This window comes from Schistocerca cancellata, chromosome 4, assembly GCF_023864275.1.
Source record: "Schistocerca cancellata isolate TAMUIC-IGC-003103 chromosome 4, iqSchCanc2.1, whole genome shotgun sequence".
Taxonomy (NCBI): domain Eukaryota; kingdom Metazoa; phylum Arthropoda; class Insecta; order Orthoptera; family Acrididae; genus Schistocerca; species Schistocerca cancellata.
This window is the reverse complement of record NC_064629.1, coordinates 836,715,959-836,738,033: the sequence shown is the minus strand read 5'-3', so window position 1 is coordinate 836,738,033 and position 22,075 is coordinate 836,715,959.

Genomic DNA, 22,075 nt, shown 5'->3' with positions numbered 1-22,075 from the left:
GGTTTTGTTGACTTTTTTTATAGTCAGAGACAAAACAGGAGAAGGTCTTAGTTAAGATACTGTAAAAAATAGAACAAGGTGGGTTGATCATGAAATACTACAGAGAGCTGTCTCATGGCAATGTGACAAACCTGGCTGGAAAGTACAAAAGGTTCCATTCAAGAAAAGTTTAGAAAAATCATTTGCCCTATTGTGTACCATATGTTGTTCACCCTTTAAATTTAGTAGGAGCACATGTAGCCAACACATCTGCCGAAGATCAAACTTTTTTTGGAACTATCCATCGTTTATATCTACTCTTTGTGGCTTCAACTTCAAGATGGAAAAGTTTACAAAAATATTTACCTATAACATTAAAATCGCAGTGTATGAGTAGGTAATCTACAAGAGTAAAGTTTGTTGAAGATATTTACAAGCTTTTTGATAAAGTTATGAACGATCTGGACAAAGTTTAAACTTTCAACTTGTCAACACCACAGACGAAAACTGAGACAAAATATATTATAAAGAATATGAGATAACTTAAATTCATTACTTTGACTTGTTTCTGATATGTAATATGCTAATATCAAAAAATTGTTATGTTAACCAGTTTTTGTAAAGAACAGACCTCATGACTGATTAAGTTGCTAGAAATATTTAGGGCCTTTTGAGATTTCTTGAAGCTTCTAGAGACTCCTGTACCGCCAAAGCTATTTCTGAGGCTGATGTATTATCAGAAAATAATTAGATATCAATGGAACTCTCAGCTAAAAAAGGATTAGAGGAAAGATAAAATGGCTGATGAACTTTATGAAGTTTCTGAATATTCACAGGACGATTTATTCAGAATGACACTGTTAGAAATAATTGACAGAGTAATAATGAAGCTGACTATTACGTTTATGGCACTGGAAAAGATTAGTGCAAAGTTTAGTTTTTTGTGTGGTGACCAAATTTAAGACGTAGAAGTGGAGGACTTAAATGCCAAAGCAGTGAAACTGGCAAATACTTATGTAGAACATTTTAAGAAGGAAGATTTATTTTTGAAATTCAAAGTTTGAAACATCATTCACTCGCAATAGAGAAAGACTTTCAACTTGCCATTGCACCATCCACATCAAGTTTAATTTACAAAAATAAATTGGCAGAGGGGTATCCCAATCCTATTACTGTCTTAAAAATATTCCTTACGATCCCATTTTCTGTTTCCTCTGAATAAAAGAGTTTCAGCAAGCTGAAACTAAGTAAAATTATTTGAGGAGCACAGTTAATCAAAAAAAGTTAACAAATTCGAGTATAATACTCACAGAACACAAACGAGCTGCTTCCATAAATTAGGATCAAATCATAAATATTTTTGCTGCAAAAAAAGCTCAGAGAGTGAAATCTTAAATTTATTATTTGTACAGTGACTAATCATGTTTTATTTTTTGTATTTTTCTGTTTCTTTTGATTTTGATCTTAATTCTGTCATTCAAATAATAAGTTAATATTATGAGACGATGATATTAATTTAGAATTGTATTGCCTAAACCATTGTTATAAAGCTGTTGGTTTTCATAGGGGGCAGCGAAGTGAATGTGGGGGCATCAAATTTAAGCTTGCCCCTTTGGCAAAAATCCAAGTTCCAGCCCTGACTAATGGCATCATGCTCTCGTTGCTGCAAAAAATCCTGCAATATAACTGCTACCATGTTCAAACAATTTAACCACCTACCAGCTACCTTAGGTTTCAAACCCAAGAGATCACTTCTCCTAAGTTTAAAATGCCAGGTAAATTCACAAAATTTATTTGCCTTAGTTTTTAAAATGGGGTGGGAGGAAGTAGAGAGCACTTTTCTTAACTTTACAACTGTACAACTCGCTGATGCAGCAGCCTGTTTGATTGTCAGACACTTGTCACTGTTGTATCTCGTGGGGAAAGGAATAGGAGAGGTATTCTTTACTAAACAAACACCACACAGGGAAGGACCTCTTCCACATCCATCATGAAGCTTATCATTGGTCACAACTGCCACTTTGCAGCTGTTAATTGTCCTGTACGCAAGGCAGACTCGGGCCGCTGCCGCCGCCATCACCACCACCAAAGGTGGCATCGTGCTTTGTGTCACTCCACGGCTGTCTTCAAACTGTCAGTAATCCATGACACTCAAATGGGCGATTCACTGTTATAGAGATGCCTCTCTTTTCTACAACAGCCGGCGCGATTTCGTATAGTTATGAATGCAAGCAAAGGCGCTCCTATTGTCCACTAAGGCAGTGCACCCCCAACAGTCGGCGCACTCTGTGAGACGACACAACTCACGTAGATATGCTCTAATTTCTATTTTCAGTGCCTGACATACATTCACATTGCAAGTTTCTCGTGTACGGAGCTCCACACATTATGGTTGCAAATTTTAAGAGGATGAAACTACTACCTCATACAACAAACACAATTTCGATTCTGTCTGACACAAACCATTTATAGGTCAACTGTTTACGAAATTCACGTCTGATTACGGTTCGGAAACTATGGTATGTTCACATCATTCCGATAATATGATTGTCAGCCACAGTAAATGAGATAAATGGGCCATACCCTCCATATCCAAGGCATTTCAACATGAAGAAACTGGAATCAGTGTCAGATGCTAGACGAAAACACGTCCCTACCGAACGAAATGCGCACCGAAATCACAATCCAGTGCCGTGGCGATCATTCGGCGAAAGCTGTAGGACAGAAAACTATTATCATCCTAGCAAAGCGTCTCTGATTTCGTTCGATATCCGTCGTCATACACTCTAGAACTGATTGTATTAGTGTCCTCTAAGACATTTTCCTTTACAATATATGTCTTTTTCTGACAACGATTCCAGGAAATCTAAATCCACCATCCGCTGCTCCTGTACTTTACAATGTCAATTTGTATTTGTATTTGTATTTCTTTATTGGTCCTGTAAATCGTGTTTAGGTACATATTTTGCACAAACGATGTAGGACAAGACAGGTTGGTACAGTATATACAACATCATACACATTGTTATTTTGAAAGAATAAATAATTAAAAATTATTCAATACATGTTGAATATTGCTCACAAATTTAATATAATGAAATAAAATGATAGACTTATTAAGAATATTTCAGCAGTTACACTACAATTTTCTGGTACTCTAAAAACTCGGAAACAGAGTAGAAGCAGTGGTCAAGCAAGAACTCTTTCAGTTTCACTTTAAACTTTTGTAAATTTTGCATCTGTTTCAAATAGTGTGGCATGTGATTGTACAGCATTATGCCAGTATGATACACTCCTCTTTTACAAATGTTTGTACTTACTGTATTGACATGCAAGTAATGCTTCTGCCTAGTATCGTGAGGGTGATAATCAGAGCTATACTTGAAGATATTTCCATCTTTTAAAATACTTCCTTTTGCGAAATTTAATATTTCATACATATATAAGCAGGGAAGAGACAGTATACTGAGATTTTTAAATATTGATCTACAGGAGTCTCTGTACTTAGCATGGTTTATTATTCTAACAATCTTTTTCTGTAGTTCCCCCAAAAGATAATGCCGTACATCAGCAGAGACTGAATACTCCCATGGTACATTGTGATCACAGATGCACGGCTTGTATTTTGTGCAAGGATTCCTACCGTCGTTAAATATAGTTATTCCACCAGTTATAAAACCAATGCAATGAAAGCGAACTCGTTGACAGAAATACGCGAGTGCAGTACAGTTGAGTTTGACGTCTGAAGTTAAAATGTACACTGCACTAACATCGTGAACAAGAACTGAACGCTAGATCGCCACAATCTCTCTCTTTCACACAATAACTGCAAACAAATGGCTAGAGTAACGTATGCATTGAGCTGACAGAACGTCATCACATCCTGTCACTTAGAATAGCTACATCTATGAAACTGAATGACTCAATTTAAGAGAGTGGTTTGATATGTCTAGTAAATTTCCATGAAAGAATGGTACATTTCTAATGCACTTTCATGGTTGGAAAACTTGATTATTCCATGTGTTTATAAAGAATTTCGACAATCTACAGTGTACAGTTCATTGTTGGCAGGGGTCAGAGTATCAACTGCAATCAAAAATGGAGAAAACAGAGTTTTGTGTTGTTCAAAAATGGGGTGGGGGGAAGTAGAGAAGGGCTGGACAGCCTCACAGTTCAAAAAAAGCACTGGGAGAAGTACATGCGGATTCTGCACCATGATTGAAGGCCACTTGTTTTTAGATTAATGAATTTACACAGGGTTGGACAAGCACCAAAGATGAAATGCACTCCAGCCTTCTAGTTGAGGTCGCCACAAAGAAAATCATTGACAAAGTCCATGATGTGGTAATGCAAGGCAGCTGAATAAAAATTCGTGACATTGCTGGGACAGTAGGTTTCTCAAATGAGCGACTGCATAATATTCTGGATGGAGAATTGCCTATAAAGGGGTTCCGTGCGAGGAGGGTGCCACGTTTGCTCACAGCAGACAAAAAGCACATCGGGCACAACATTACAACACAACATCTAGCGATGTTTATTCGCAATACGCAATACTTTTTACCCCGATTTTTTACTGTTGATGAAACCTGGGTCCAAAATAACACACCAGAGTCAAAAAGGCAGTCAAAGCAATGGACAAAGGTGGGTGAAAGTGCTCTGAAGAAGGCAAACACCATTCTTTTAGCTGGTGAGGTGATAGCCATTGTTTTTTGGGATTCCCAAGGAATAATCATAATAGATTACTTGAAAAAGGCAGAACCATAACTGGACTCTATTATGATTCATTTTTGGATCTTCTAAAACTTGCTTTGGCTGAAAAAATTCCAGGGTTGGCATGCAAAAAGCGTTGTTTCACCAGGATAACGCACCAGGCCACACATCAGCGATTACTATAGCGAAAGTGCATGAACTGAGTTTTAAACTGGTTCCTCATCCGCCCTATTCACCAGACGTAGTGCAAAAGTGATTTCTTGCTGTTTCCTGACTTGAAGCTTTGACATGCTGGGAAGAAAATTTCATCAAATGAAATGATAGCTGCAGTCAACGAGGATTTTGCACAGTTTGACAGAACGTATTTTTCCGATGAGATAAAGAAGCTGGGGGATTGTTGGACCAAGTGTATATCCCTCAAAAGTGAGCTGTTTATGAAATAAACAGTTTTCTTGCTTTTTTACCAGACTTATCAACCACCTAGTAAATCCAGAATGTTACAGGGAAATAGCATACTTAACACAATCCCACATGCTTGTTGGGCACTTAAGATCTAGAGACGATGCAACTTCATTTTCAATTTTGCGTCAGGAAGGAGGATATTTACTATGAAATAGGTTTAAAGTGGTTTGTATCTAACCTAAAGCAATGATGGTCCACATAGTAACATTTCAGCTCAGCAGAAGTAGAGTGAAAGCCTTGTACTTATAAGTGTTGAAAATAGTTCTAGATATGGCAGAGTATCCATTTTGATTTAGACTGTGAGTGTTCCACATCTGATTATACATAAACGACTGACATAGACATCAAATATTTCTAAGGGATTTCAAAATCATTTCTGATTAATTATAAGCGTTTTTGTACAGGAAAATGTGTCATAATAGTTCATACAGACGTATGGTCCCTATGGCTCAGTTGGTAGAGCAGTAATGGTTGTAGTAGTGGTACTACATTCAATAGATTGAAACAGTATGCCCAGTGGAAAATTCAGGAAGGTAGATTCTTACTATAGATTGCAGCAGGTACCAGCTAGCTGTAGAAGTAGTTTCATAACCATAGTGTCTCAGCGAGCTGCACAACAGCGACCACACTTTCTTTCAATAGGTGACAGTATTAACTGACTGATTTTCGGTGTAGGTACGATTTCATGTGATTGAAATTTGATATCAATGTAGACGAAACGTTGAACTTCAACCTACCTTCCTATAAACAGATTGTGATCTAATGTACAGGCTAGCACTATATTTTTAAGTGATTCCTCATATAATTTGTAAGTGTTTTACATTGGACATTGGACCTCTAACATTTTCAGTAGATTTCTATCCACCACTCAACCCTCAAGAATATATTGGAGCAGCATATAGAACTGCCTCCAGACAAACGCCGTTACACGCTAGAGAAGAATTGTTTCCAGACTTTCAGTTTCCACTGTCTCCAATGTCTACACTATTAGCATCACATAGTGCACCAATCAATGTGGTGGTCATCTCTGTAACATTAGATGTGTTATGATGGGATTGTCTTCAGCTCAAGAGTTCAATGTAGTGTTAATTTATGAAAATCCACAATTTGCTGACGTGAAAGTAGTGCAGTCAGATTGTAATTGGTATCAATTCGGTTGGGATTCAACACAAATAACTGCAATGTTCAACTCTCAACTGCTGATAGTGTTACTATATTACAGAATATAAGTACCACTGAAGAACAGTGAAAATATGCATCAGTAATGAGAATACCAAGCAATGCACTCACTTTCAGAAACCTGAGACGTCAGTACAACCATCTAACATGTGATATCCTTACATGTCCAAATTTTATGGAAATATTTGGTGAAGCCTTATGGAACTCACCCATCAGAATACATCAGAAGAAGTCTCTGGTATGAATTTCTAGAATTTTATTCGTATGGGACATTTCATCACAGTAAACCACTTAGACAAATATGCTGTTTGTGGTCTACATTCACCTATACAGCTACAATGCTGGTAGTAGTCAGCATGGGCTTGTATAAACGAGAAGCACATTCAGTCAGCTATTTATAGCTGATGTACTTCTCCCCCCCCCCCCCCCCCAATACTATTTCAAGTCTACAAACACGTTATTCATTCGTCTGGAATGTAACACAGCAAACCACTTAGCAGGGTAATGGTATTTCTATGATCTCACCGTACAGGTACTAACCTGCATGGTTCTAAGTTTAGAATGCAAGACAGCGCTCCATAACATCATAGAAGATGTCAGAATCCAAGACAGCTGACCTGGGGATATAAGCAGAATCCAAAATAGTTGTTCTAATTTTCGCAGCACTGCGGTTGTCGACCCCCATCATTCATCTCGAATGTCCAGGCTTACTGGTCATCAGGCTGTTCTCCATAGCGAAAGGTTGATCATCATGATCAGGCGTTGTCAGAGATCTACCACCTCCAGGCAGAAAAAATTGTCTCATGCACTCGAGTGTGAGTATTGAACCATTACTCTCCCGCAAAGTGTGCATTTTTCATGGTTTCCTTTTGTTTCTCTCTCAGTTGAACAGCTCCCTGGCACATCCAGTGCAGTTCCTGAAACATTTGTGCAGCAGCAGCAGTAGCAGATATCAAGCCAGCACACAGATGCATGCACTGATGCAGTACCCAACATGTTGGAGTGGAAATCAACTCAGCATGCAGAACTGTTTTCATTATACTCATCAATGGCACCACTAAGTTGCAACACAGACAAGCTCTTTGATGTAGCGCCTGATATTTCAGAGCTGGATATGTAATTGCTTCCACACTCTATGTCTCCACTATATCCAAAGCCTGCACCACTCACTGAGCCTCAGCTTCGTCATTTCAGAATGCTCTTCTTCAATGCTTTATATCAATTGACCACCAATGGTCTGAAGTGTGTTAATGTCAGTTTAGCACCTGACACAGACTTCAAAGTTATAGAAGAAATAGATAATGACCACTGGGGTACAAAAGTGCAGTTTAGTGATATGGAGTGGGATCGAATGTGCAGCATGCTGAAATACATCGAGGATATCATGGCAACTAAGTGCAATTCATTCCCTCAAGACATCAATATTTTCAGCAACAACATATTTAGGGGTGATACAATGAGTGTAACATCTGAAGACCCAGCATGGTGTGAATATTTAAAGTGTCCGAGTGTCATGAACCTGTATGGCTTGTACGGTGCAAAACGGATCTCAATGGAGAGGCTCAGTCTATAGTGGTGGTGTGTCAAACTGCTTTTTGATGATATTGTTAAGTATCTATTGGAACGTTAAGTTCATGATGACAAACATGAGTTAAATGTGTGTATAGCATACCAGTGCATACTGTCACAAATCAAGCACTGTAATTGCATGTATGCTAATATTACTCATATAAACAGAAATTCCATAAACTGGAGTTTACAGATGGCATTCCTAAGTCCAGTAGTGCTCCAATCAGCTAGCGTGAAGTACACACTGAATTTAAACCATATAAAAACCAGTTATTTGGGAAGTATTGCAGAGTGATGAACAAGATCGATGTAGAAAAAGGATAATGTCGATTTTTTTAATGACAGTGATTTATTTTCCACCGTTCATTAAGTACTAAATGTTTATTAATAATGTACAGAAGTTGTATATAACAAATAATATTTTTACAAGTTGTATTATGCTTTAACCATCATATACATATCCTATGAGACACAATAGTTCAGATGTTGGAGAGAGAGCTTTAGTGGTTCATATACTTGCAATGTGAGAGAGACTTTACAGTTCAGTTCTTGCTATATCAAAGTGACTTAGCACATTTTACGTGAGATGAAACTTAACAGTTCCGCTGTTACAATATCAGAGAGACTTAACACTTATTCTAGCATGTTGTTCACATGTGACATTCCACCACAATGGACCACTTGAATGAAGCATGCTATTTCTCATCTACATTCCCTATTTATCGTCTACAACTCAAATCGCTTGATACGAGCAAGTCTTCAGGTCCAGATTGTATACCGATTAGGTTCCTTTCAGATTACGCTGATACAATAGCTCTCTACTTAGGAATCATATACAACCGCTCGCTCACCCATAGATCTGTACCAACAGATTGGAAAATTGCGCAGGTCGCACCAGTGTTTAAGAAGGGTAGTAGGAGTAATCCATCGAACTACAGACCTATATCACTGACCTCGGTTTGCAGTAGGGTTTTGGAGCATATACTGTACTCAAACATTATGAATCACCTCGAAGGGAACGATCTATTGATACGTAATCAGCATGGTTTCAGAAAACATCGTTCCTGTGCAACGCAGCTAGCTCTTTATTTGCACGAAGTAATGGCTGCTATCGACAGGGGATCTCAAGTTGATTCTGTATTTCTAGATTTCTGGAAAGCTTTTGACCTCGTTCCTCACAAGCGACTTCTAATCAAGCTGCGGGCCTATGGGGTATCGTCTCAGTTGTGCGACTGGATTCGTGATTTCCTGCAAGGAAGGTCGCAGTTCGTAGTAATAGATGGCAAATCATCAAGTAAAATTGAAGTGATATTAGGTGTTCCCCAGGGAGGCGTCCTGGGACCTCTGCTGTTCCTGATCTATATAAATGACCTGGGTGACAATCTGAGCAGTTCTCTTAGGTTGTTCGCAGATGATGCTGTCATTTACCGTCTAGGAAGGTCATCCAAAGACCAGTATCAGTTGCAAAGTGATTTAGAAAAGATTGCTGTATGGTGTGGCAGGTGGCAGTTGATGCTAAATAACGAAAAGTGTGAGGTGATCCACATGAGTTCCAAAAGAAATCCGTTGGAATACGATTACTCGATAAATAGTACAATTCTCAAGGCTGTCAATTCAACTAAGTACCTGGGTGTTAAAATTACGAACAACTTCAGTTGGAAAGACCACATAGATAATATTGTGGGGAAGGCGAGTCAAAGGTTGCGTTTCATTGGCAAGACACTTAGAAGATGCAAAAGTCCACTAAAGAGACAGCTTACACTACAGTCGTTCGTCCTCTGTTAGAATATTGCTGCGCGGTGTGGGATCCTTACCAGGTGAGATTGACGGAGGACATCTAAAGGGTGCAAAAAAGGGCAGCTCGTTTTGTATTATCACGTAGTAGGGGAGAGAGTGTGGCAGATATGATACGCGAGTTGGGATGGAAGTCATTAAAGCAAAGACGTTTTTCGTCACGGCGAGATCTATTTACGAAATTTCAGTTACCAACTTTCTCTTCTGAATGCGAAAATATTTTGTTGAGCCCAACCTACATAGGTAGCAATGATCATCAAAATAAAATAAGAGAAATCAGAGCTCGAACAGAAAGGTTTGTGTGTTCGTTTTTCCCGCGCGCTGTTCGGGAGTGGAATGGTAGGGAGATAGTATGATTGTGGTTCGATGAACCCTCTGCCAAGCACTTAAATGTGAATTGCAGAGTAATCATGTAGATGTAGATGAAGGGTTTAAGTGTTAGATTTTCCGGTACAGAACGTCCCGTTTTCTTTCAACATCAGACCATTAACAATTACCTTTCTATAACTTTCCTACAGAGGTGGTAGGAGTCTGTGACATATTCAGCTGTTGGGAAGGTAGATTTGCGACGTGGTAGCTAATAGATGTTTGAAATTCTAAGAAAAAAAACAGGAAAAGAATTGTAATAAAAACATCTACAAGAAATCGTTAGAATGTAAGTTCAACAGCGAGATGCTTTGATTCAAAAGGGATAAGACAAGGTTGTAGTCCTACTAACCTACAGTTGATCATGTACACGGAGTAAAGTCATGCCTGAAACTTGGTATCCTTGCGACACACTTTAACTGTAGTTCTCGGAATATTGAATTTCCAAACGATTTCCGAAATGGAATGTCTCATGAATCTAGCTCCAACTGTAAATCCATGTTCAAATTCTGCTAATTCCCGTCGTGCAGTCATAATCACGTTGGAATACTTTTCACATGAATCACCTGTGTGCAAATGACAGTTCCACCATTGAACTGCCCTTTTCACCATGTGTATGTGATGCTACCGCTATCTATATATATGTGATCAGAATCCCATGATTTTTGTAACCTCAGTGTATGATCTCTAAGAATAAAAGGCAATGTCCTCACTGACAGTCATTATCATCCTGTCCAAACCGCTAAGGATACAAACTTGAAATCTGGAAAGGGTGTTGATCTTATGCTGTAGGTATCGTTTAAGAAGGGATTTTTCCAAAGTTCGTCCCCAAGAGGGTGAATAGTGGATGAAATTTTTTTTTTTGAGAAATGACGCTATTAATGCAATTTTGAAGCTGGAACTATGAAGATTGGTATTTGGTTTCTCAGTCAAAGATAAAGAAATACATGTTTCATCATTTTGGAAATTTAACCACTATAGGGGTGAAATAGTTGGTGAAAGGTTTCTGAAACCAAATCATCATTAAAGAATTACTAAATCATTTTTTAACCTACACCTGTGAACAATTGTATTTGACTTCTCGGTTAGAAACGAAAAAAATATATGTTTCAGTGTTTTTGGAAATTCAAGCACTAAGGGGATGAAACAGGAGATGAAATTCTTTATGGAAATATTTCATCATGTATGTTGTATGTTGTATGCTAACCAGGGACCTAGAAACGACAGAGAGGCTCCATCCCCACCACAGTCGTCCACAACCCCATGACGATACCGCAGTCCACTATACCCCTCCATCGCCCCACACCGAATTGTGTGGTTTGGCCCCTGGAGGACGCCTCCCGCCTCCCCCCCCCCCCCCCCCCCCCCAGGGAACATCTCACACTAGACGAGTGTAACCCCTCCGTTTGCATGGTAGAGTAATCGGGGTGTACGCGTACGTGGAGAACTTGTTTGCTTAGCAATCGCCGTCATAGTGTAGCTGAGGTGGAATAAGGGGAACCAGACCGCATTCGCCAAGGCAGATGGAAAACCGCCTAAAAACCATCCACAGACTGACCGGCTCACTGGACCTCGACATAAGTCTGCTGGGCGGATTCGTGCCGGGGACCAGGCAGTCCTTCCCACTCCGGAAAGCTGTGCATTAGACCACTCGGCTAACCAGGTGGGCTTTCATTATGTAAGAACTTTTGAAAGTAAATTTCAGAAAGTTTGTATATGGCTTCTCAGTTAGAAATTTTAAAAAAAATTCATGTTTCAGGGTTTTTTGGGAATTCAACCCCTAATGAGATGAAATAGGAGATGAAAATTTTTTTGAAAATATTTCATAATGAAAGTATTTTTTAAGCTGAACCTAAAAAAATTTGTATTTAGCATCTGGATTAGAAATAAAAACGCATGTATTTCAGTATTTTTGGAAATTCAGGCACTAATGTAGTCAAACAGGGGATTAAGTTTTTTATGTAAATATTTCAATAAAGGTAAATCTTGGCTTCTTGGTTAGAAATAAAAAATAAGTGTTTCAAGGTTTTTAAAGTTTTTATGGAAATATTTCATTACAAAAGAATTTTTGAAAGTAAATCTTTGAACATTTGTATTTGGTTCCACAATTAGAAATAAAAATACACATTCCCTAAGGGGGGGGGGGTGAAATCAGGGATGAAAATCTTTACAAAAACATTTCATTATGAAAGTATTTTTACGATAAATCTAAGAAAATTTGTATTTGGCTGCTTGTTTAGAAATAAAGAAATATGTATTTCAGTGTTTTTTGTGAATTCAACACCTAAGGGGACGAAAAGGTATGAAATTTGTCATGAAAATAATTCGTTATGTTACAACATTTTTAAAGTTAAATCTATAAAAATAGATATTTGACTACTAAAGAAATAAATGTCAGGGGATGAATGTTCCTATGGAATTATCATGACAAGAGCTCCAAAGGCAGGATTAACAAACGCATCCGACTCTAGCTGCCAGAATCGTTTTTTGGTCCGAAGTACATTCGGAAAATACTGTGTTCCATGCCCTTAATTAGCAATCAAAATTTAGAAGATGCTTCAATTTGTGAACAGCATAAAAACTTGATTGAAGGGAAAGAAAGAAAAAAAAAATCTGTGCAGAGCAAACAGTCAGTGTGAGTCAAGTAGTGAGGGCTAAGCTAGTAGTGTATCTTCATGTGGCTCTACTGTTCCTTGTAATTACATTTTTGTTTCACTTTATACTCCTACATTTACTTTCGTTTTTTGTAATTTATTCTGTAATTTAACTTCTTTTGTGTAGATACCTCTGACATCCCAAGTTGCTAAATTGGGATTGTTTTGCTACTCCAAAGAATTGAACTTGATCCTTGCCGATGTTGTATCTGTTAAATGTGTCCAGGTTTCTTGTTACTTGAGGCTTATGAGTGAAGTTCTTTTTATGTGGGCAAAACATCAACCCAGACACATGACCAACAACCTGGAGAGCTGGTGGAGATTTCTGGTGGAGGCTTGGGTCCTTAGAAGGCTGCCTTTCTTAGGCCTCAGACAGTCCACTTTCCTTCTCCTCCCATGTATAAAACTGCACGGAAAGGGCAGTTACGTCTACTCCTTATGCTGCAGTGGGGATCACATGGTCTCACATCTTCCGTAACTTGGGGAAGTAGAAGATGAAGAGAAAAATTAAAGACACTCTTGGTCCTTGAAAATATAATTGGTACTGAAAGAAACAAGAGTTGACCAAGGGAAGCCAAAAGAAAAGACAACAGAAAAAATGTTACACAAGTATGCAGAAGCAGTGTCAGACATAGGTAAGGGCTATGTAGTTGCCACCAAATAACCTCAAGTAGGGAGTCCCGTAGGAGGCTACTCTTTGTCTGGTCACTCACCCACTGCACAGTCTGGCATGGGTGACCCTACCCGTAGCATATCTCCAGCCAGTGAAGCTCTGTGGATCATTGAAAAACACAATCCTCCCCACTACATTAAGGTGAAAGTCCATGAAAAGGATTGAACAACACCAACCATCATAAAATCTTCATGGGTTTCTTGCTACATAAGCTCTCAATGTGAGTGAGATGTCTTCTGGTGAAGACAAAATATTAATCAGTGACAGGCGATTTTGGAAGAGGTATTACAGCTTGGCCAAATGAAGTGTGCAACTGGAGGCAGCACTGTGCTGCATTGTGCTGTGGTGAGAGGGAGAAAAAGCTAGCTGAGAATGAAGTGCAAACAAGAAATAGAACAGTTGGTGTGATTCTCCTTCTTGGAAAAAGAATACAAATGTGTAACGAACTAAGACATCTAGTTATTACTGAAAACGGTTTATTGACGACGAAATGTTGAAATATGAATACAGTGTAACTAAAGTTAAACGTTTAATAGTTGTTGCTTTATGCTAATGTAATTCACAACACTCAAAAATGATGCAATGGATTATGCAAATGCTAACACAGAAAGAAAGTGAATAAGAGTTATTGATCATTAAAACTTATCTGAGAGAGTAAACAGACAAAAATATTTTAGTTCTTAGTGAAAAATGGTCTTGCACAACATCTGGTAAGAATAACAGAAATAAGAACTGAGATTCCTTAGAAGTGTAGTGAGCTGTACCTCATTAGATAGGAATAGAGGTGGAAACATTAGAAGAGAATTGAAGAAATTTAACCTGAATGAAGAAATAATGAAATACAGAAAGAAATGGAATGAACACATGTCAGTAATGGCTGGAGTCCGGATACTAACCTTTAACTATGGTAGTGGCAAACATGGGACACTAACACGGTGGGTGTAATGTTAACAATTTGAATCCCTTTGAAATTCTCTGTTTTGCATATGGCAGAGTCTTTAATACAATGTAAATAATCATGAAAATACAAAACATTAACATTAAATAATTATTGATAAGCTGGCATTCAGATATGTTTACTGCACATCTTGTAAACTAATACATTTATATGTTTTTCATAAGCTAACAACGAAATTAATGCTTCGATAGATTTTGTATTTCTTCTTGAAGAACTAATGTAACGAAAATTGTACTGTAATGTTTCTAACCTGAAAAACTACCTCGTAAAAAATCAGTGCCCTCCAAATCACAATTTTTCACAACAGTGCTTGCAGACCTGGGAACAGCATTGCATGCATATTGGTCTCTTGCAGATGTAGCAAACATGCGAAGTCTTCCTCTTCTTGCTGGCTGGGCAGATTCTGCACGTTTTCCTATTCCTAGGACCTAATACTGCTTCCATTGCTTCTTCTATTGGAGCATTGGGGCCTAAAATCCGGCGGGTCATCCACTCTCCTGAAGAACATATCCATTTACTGTGATGATGTCCAATAAACAGTACAATAAACACGTCGGCCAACATCGACTTCTACGACTGTAAGAGTATATGAAGCACTTTTTGTCTAGTTCATCGACATCTCCTATAGTGCGTTGTAGTATGATATTATTTCTGATTTCTGAAAAGTCAAATCCTCAGCGGGGCTATGATGCATGGAAGAGACAAGAAAAACCGCTTTGCTTGTCTTTGGCACATGCGACAACAGAGTGGTGCCTTGCGTGAAACCGTACAAAGACGAACCAACTGGCCTACGCTTATTTAGTTGGAATGCTTGCGGAATCACTCATTCTTTTTTAGAGTTCCAACAAAATTCAATCATTTTTTCCTTAACTCCTCTACAGCCTGTATTGAGCTAAACTGTCAGCAGTAATGTTGCGATTACTGCCACAGATTGGTTTACACAATCGCAACAGAGACTGCGTTGGTATCATCAGTTTCTTATCACTGTGCGGCAAAGTATCGCCATCAGAGCCTTTTCCAGAGTACATATACCCATCGTAAATGCAACTGGTCCTTGCATCACACAAGGACATTTTTTAAAACCATATTTACAGGCTTCTTTGGCATATAGATCATATACGAGTATTTACCACGGAAGAAAACTTGTTTCTCATCTACAGTAGCACATGTGCCTAAATTGAAACATTTTTGGGAATTTTCCACAATTTTTCTAAAGAGAAAAGAGGCTGCTGCCATTTTGTCAACTGTGAGACTCTCTTTTCTAGTACGAAAGTCATCAAACCGTAAACAGTTCAACAACATTAGAAAATGGTTCCTAGACATTACACATTTGAAAATTTCCCGACCTGAACGATCAGTTGCAAATGTGTAATTTACATTTTCATGATTGGATTTACAGACAGAAGAATATATCACAGGTCCTAAAAAAACCGAAAGTTCATCCAAATCCAGGTTCTGAAGTTCAGCTTTGCTTTTGTCAGAGTATTTTTGCCTGACACAATCTATTTTAGCATTTGTTCATAGTAGGATGTGATCGAGAACTTCGTCATCAACATGGAGATGCCATAATGAAAATGGGTCTTTTGGATCTCCTGTAGCCAACGTGGTGGATGTAAATTTCATTATGATGTTATGGTGAGGAGTTCTAACAGCTCGGATTCGAGGTGCTTTGGCCCATTTGTTCTCACTCTTGCCATAGAAGTAATTGCTTCTTCGTTGCTCATCACATGGATCACTAGTTTCATCAGAGTAATTTTTGTTGCACTTTGTCATTACAAAGTTTCATGCTCACTCTCAATGGGTTCAGTTTCTTCAGGATTATCGTCACAGTCACTGTCGTCTGATTCCTCCAACCATCTGCACACAGTTTTCTCAAAATTTCGGTCTGAAATGGTCGCAGTTGTCTGCTACTTGCATCAGATCGTTTACCTGTAGAATTACTAGGTTCCGTCATATTTCAAAAGCTGTGAAATGTAAAATATTGAGAACATGTAAGAAAAGTAATTGCAGAAAGAATTACACATACAAGTAGTGCTGTCAAAATGACCGCGAGCGATTTTCAAAAGGACGTCACCCACATTGTAGACACTCTGGAATAACAGCACTCAACTAAATTCGAAGCTAACGAGCCGACGGCCGCAATAATGGGCAGGGAACAGGCTAAATCGCAATTGTCGAAATCGTGCGATCAAATAGACCGCACCACGTTAGTTAAAAGGCTAAAGATGTTGTTCAACTACACAAAATAGGTAAGAAGCAAAATCGAACGAAAAAAGGAGAAATTACTAGACTAAACCTTCCGAGGGCGGAACAAACCAAGAATTCCTCAATTCTTCATCATGATGGTGATTCACTGTTCTGCGGCATGTGTTGAGCATGACACACTTGCACATGATACATAACTCGCTCTAGTTTGAAAATACGCCAGTGACACTTCAGAGACACACTTTGTTATGTCGCACTGTGCGAGATTTAAAACTTTTCCAAACCATGTCGACCACTATCATTTCGCATGCTGCAAAGCTTGCATTCAAATTCTGTTGTTCAGGGATAGTGTTAATATTAATGTATTAGGTATACTGGGCTAATATAAATGATTCATTCGTTTTCAAAGTTCTATTTTCTCCAAAGTATTACATGCACAGATATGGTTGAAGCATGAATAGAAGCATAAACTCACCGAGTTAGCTTTGTGTCCACCAATTGGCGTTACGGCAGCAATGTCTTGACAAAATGGAGACAATGCAAGAAAAGAGTTTTTGTGTGTTGGAATATGTGAGATGTTTATCTTTTACAACAGTCCAGTGTGCATTCAAAAGGAATTATGGAAAAGAACCGCCATGTAGACAGAGCATTGTGCGGTGATATCCACAGCATAGGGACAGTGGTTGTCTCTCTCGACTGAAAAGTACCGGTAGACCAAATATGCCAGATGCAACACATAAGGGGAGGGAAAGTTTCATCTACAGTTCCAAAAAATCAGTCTTCTGCGCAAACCATGGACATGAATACAAAGCAACCTGTGTGGAAAATTTTGAAATGGCGGTTACATTTCAGACTGCACCGTCTGCAGCTCGTGCAACAATTAAAACTGAAATATTGTGGCCGGCTCCTTCCGTTTGAACATTTCGCATCCAAAGTGGTATTCAGCTACGAAGCAACCTTCCATTTATCTGGAAAGGTTAATCATTACAATGCTAGAATGTGGGGCACTGGAAATCTTCATGAAATTGTGATGCATAAACGCGTATCACTGAAGGTTAATGTTTTCTGTCCAATGTAACAGACGAAGCTGTATGGGCCAGTTTTCTTCTGCAACAAGACTGTGACGGGTACCTCTTACCTTGTTATACTGGCTGCTGATTGAGAGAATTTAGTCTTCCAGCAAGACAGGGTACCCCAGTCCAGTGGGATGTGCACTGGATCAGTTTAGGGAACGCATCAATGCTGCTGTGATGACCATTCACATGATGTTGCTACATATGATACAGAACGAACTTGTTTACAACTTGGATATGTGGCGTGTGAGCAGAGGGGCAATCACAGAACATTTGTAGGGTGCAAACTGTGAATTTGGTGACTTTACGGCACTATTCAAGCAAAAATCATATTTGTACATGTGATACTGCAGTAAAAATAGTGCTTCGAAAACGAATGAATCATGCATAGTAGCCCTACATCTCGATTACAAAACACGAAAACAGACACAATTACTTCAGTATTTGTAATTGGAAAGGTTATCTGTAAAATAAAAAAAGAGCCCAAAATGACTAACTTTTATTCACTTCAGAAATAATAATCTTAGCTATCACAGCTGTAAACAATTAACAGCCGATTTTTCACCAGAACAGAAAGAGAGAGAGAGAGAGAGAGAGAGAGAGAGAGTAGAGAGAGAGAGAGAGAGAGAGAGACCAAAACATACACCAAACAAAGCGGGCAAATGACGAAAATGAGTTGCATTCCAACAGTGTAGTGCTGCAAACTTGAGTGGCTCCCGCCAGCAGGGACAAGTGCAGTCACTACACTTGTTCATAGTGACCTGGACATTGATGCCAACAATGAGTTGTATATTCCTCCACGCGTGTTGTTATGTCGTTGGATTTTTCTCTTCGCGTACAGTTGCATATGATTGTGGAGGTTTATACTGCGTCGTCGCTGCTGGCACATCGCCGACACGGCCGGTAGCGTCATATGCTACTGAAGTAATTGTCTCCGTTTTCGGGTTTTGTAATCGACAGGGCTACTATGAATAATACATTCGTTTTCGAAGCTCTATTTTTACTGCAGTATCACATGTAATACCTGAATACCACCTTGGAGGCGAAATGTTCATCCTTAAGTGCCAGATGTATTGTGACGCATTGAAACAGACTCTTCAGTGCGACTCGGTGAAAGAAATACATGGGTTAAACGTTTAGCATAGCAATTAACAAAGTAACATACGACTTGAGTTACTTTAGGATGTGACAGAATTTCATTCGTGCGAGAATAACAACAAAAGACCTAATGCATAAGTAAGGCCAACGTCCAATATTCTGACAAAAGATGCCTGAGCAATGAAGACGATGACCAATATAAAAACATATGTTTGTTTCCATGAGGTTTTAACTCGGTCTTATAGAGTAGGCACGATGACTGACAACTCCCACAATACTATTTATCAGCTACATAATGTTCATTCTTGCATTTGTCTTGACTAACACTGAAGATCATACTAACAAAAACAGGGGGGTAGCAAAAGTGTTGGTTGGAGGGACAAGTAAATTACATACCTTATCCCCTCCACCTATTTTGCTTGCTTGCTTCTCACTTCAGTAATCAGTCGGCAGAAATCGCCAAAAATTGGAACTAGCATATTTGCTTCAGTACCACCTCGTTGACACTTGAGATCCTATATTACCGTAACAAGGTGGCAGCAAGAACTCCAGAGCTGAACTTGAGTGAGCTCTATAGGCAGCAATTAGGTGAAGTCGTTTCTTTATGACTCGACTTGGATGCTAAAGAAATAACAATGAAACGATAGCGTGCATTTACAGTCTTGTGTCGAGCTTCAACTCGTTGACAGAAGTTTGGTTCACAAGAGTTAGGATAATTCATGTACCTCACCAATTTATTCTTACACAGATTCTTTTTGTTTTTTTGCTCCCCCATGGTCAGCGCCTTTGACATGTGCCAGTCTCGCCATGCCCTCGGTACAGATCTGGACAGGATCACTCTTCTCCACGTACATAAACGGTCCGTCAAAAGCGGTGAGCAGAAATCTGAGACTGTTTGCTAGTAATGTTATTGTGTACAGGAAACTGTCATCATTGAGTGACTGTTGAGACTTTCAGAGAGACATGGATAAGAGTTCTATTTTGATGTAACAAATGGCAGAATTAATTTAATTAAAACGTGTAGAGAAACATTCGAGCAATGTCCAATTACAGTGTTAATACTATGCAGTTTGACTCAGTCGTACTTATTAAATACAAGGACGGAAAAAATCGCACACCAAAAAATAACTAACAGAGTAATGAAATTTTGGCAATACATTTGTCTAGGTAAGTGATTAACACAACAAGATCACAGATTAATGGAAGTGCGAGATAGCCATTGCAAATGTGAAGTGCTGGTACGTTAATAACTGCTGTAACCGCCAGAATGTTGTATACAGGCATGAAAATGTGCATATATCGTGCTGTACACGTGTCTAATGTCAGTTTGGGGTTGGAGTTCCATGACTGTTACACTTGGTCAGTCAATACAGGGATTGTTAATGCTGTTTGTAGATGATGCTGGAGTTGTTGTCCGATGATGTCCCAGATGTCCACGATTGGAGACAAACCTGGTGATCGAACAGGCCAAAGCAACATGTCAACACTCTGTAGAGCATGTTGGGTTACAACAGCTGTATGTGGGCGAGCGTTATCCTTTTGGAGAACAAACCCTGGAATGCTAACGCTGTTTGAATGGCAGCACAACAGGCGAATCGCCAGACTGATGCACAAATTTGCAGTCAGGGTGCAGGTGATAACCACGATAGTGCTCCTGCTGTTATACAAAATCACATCCCAGACCATAACTCCAGGTGTAAGTCCAGTGTGAGTAGCACACAGGAAGGTTGGTTGCAAGCCCTGAATTGGACTTCTACTAACCAACACACAGCTACCGCTGGCACCTAGGCAGAACTATCTTTCATTCGAAAACGCAACAGACCTCAGTCCAGTCACAATTGGCGATGGTTTTGGTCAGTGGAATGCACGCTACAGGGGGTGTGGCTCGGAGGTGTCCTTGAAGTAACTGATTTGTAACAGTTCATTGTGACACTGGTGCCAAATTCTGCTTGCTCGGATAGCAGCTGTAGATGTAGTCTCATGTGCCAGAGCCATACGCTGAGCACAATGGTCTCCCCTCTCTGTAGTGCCACGTGACTATCCAGAGCCTGGTTCTCTTGCAGCAGTACATTCTTGTGACCACCTCTGAAATTATGTGCAGTAACTATATTCCAGTATCACAGAAGGAACATCCAGCTTCTAATAGCCCTATTACACCACCTTGTTCAAATTCAGTGAGCTGTTGCTAATGGTGGTCACCTTACAGACATTCTTGACTAACATCAACTCACTACATCCAACTAACGCTAACGACTGTTATAGGATGTATGTAAAGCAAACCTGATTTGAATCCTCATGGTGGCACTACTAACGCCACTCTTTTGCTACTCATGTGAAATTGGAACAGACATCATCTTACAGATGTGGAAACATACCTAGCAACTTTCGTTGTACAACTCATACTTTGTGTTTTTTTTTTCCCCGTCAGTATATGGACATGTAGTGTCGCGAAATGAAATGGAACAAGCAACACGCCAGTATGTTTTCACCACTGACACCCTGGACACATTGTATGTTACTGAAGCGACAGAAGATCAGTGTTGAATGCGTATTATGCCACAAGATGTCAACCATTACAGCAGGCCTATTGATGTGTCATCTTCACACGATTATAGCAGACCCGTGGGACGAAGCTTATTGCCATACTCTGGACGACGTCACTCTCCAACATGCCATAGCCACTCCCCGTCGCAGTGCAGAGGTACCAGTTGCTCGCCTAAAAGCCGAATTCAGCAAAGCTAAGTGAGACGACCATCTGTAGAGGTGAGGCCACCACAGATGAAAATCTGCGTGGCCATCAGTTACCAAGTTGACAGGAAATCTCATCAATGGTCAACCAAGTTGGCCGCTAGTCGACTCAGTGGCTTCTTTTAGTATAATGTCGTATGCTTACTATCGCCAGCTAAGAAAGACTAAGTTCTGCGATATGAAAGCAACTATGATAAAGGTCGTAAATGAGAAATACGTCCAGCTGTAGAAACTTGTACTGCAAGAATAACTGTCAATGACAGAGCGCAGACCTTCAAATTTGTCGTTTTAACAGAATGTAGTCTTGGTGTTTTTCTTGGATGGGACTTCTTGCACGTATAACAAGCACTCAGACTGTGGATACGAGCTCCAGATCGATGAAGCTGTTCCAACAAACACACCTAACAAAGAGTGCTGTGGGTAGTTGTCCATTGAAAACATTGTTATCCCACCATCATCAACGAGAATAGTTCCAGTCCTCACTCGAGATGCACAGTGAAACTATGAGGCTTTTGATGACTGCAAAAAGCTGTTCTGGCTCATAGAAGAAATCTACATGCCAGTGACAATCATAAGCGTTATAGGTTGTCAAGAAAAAATTTGGATC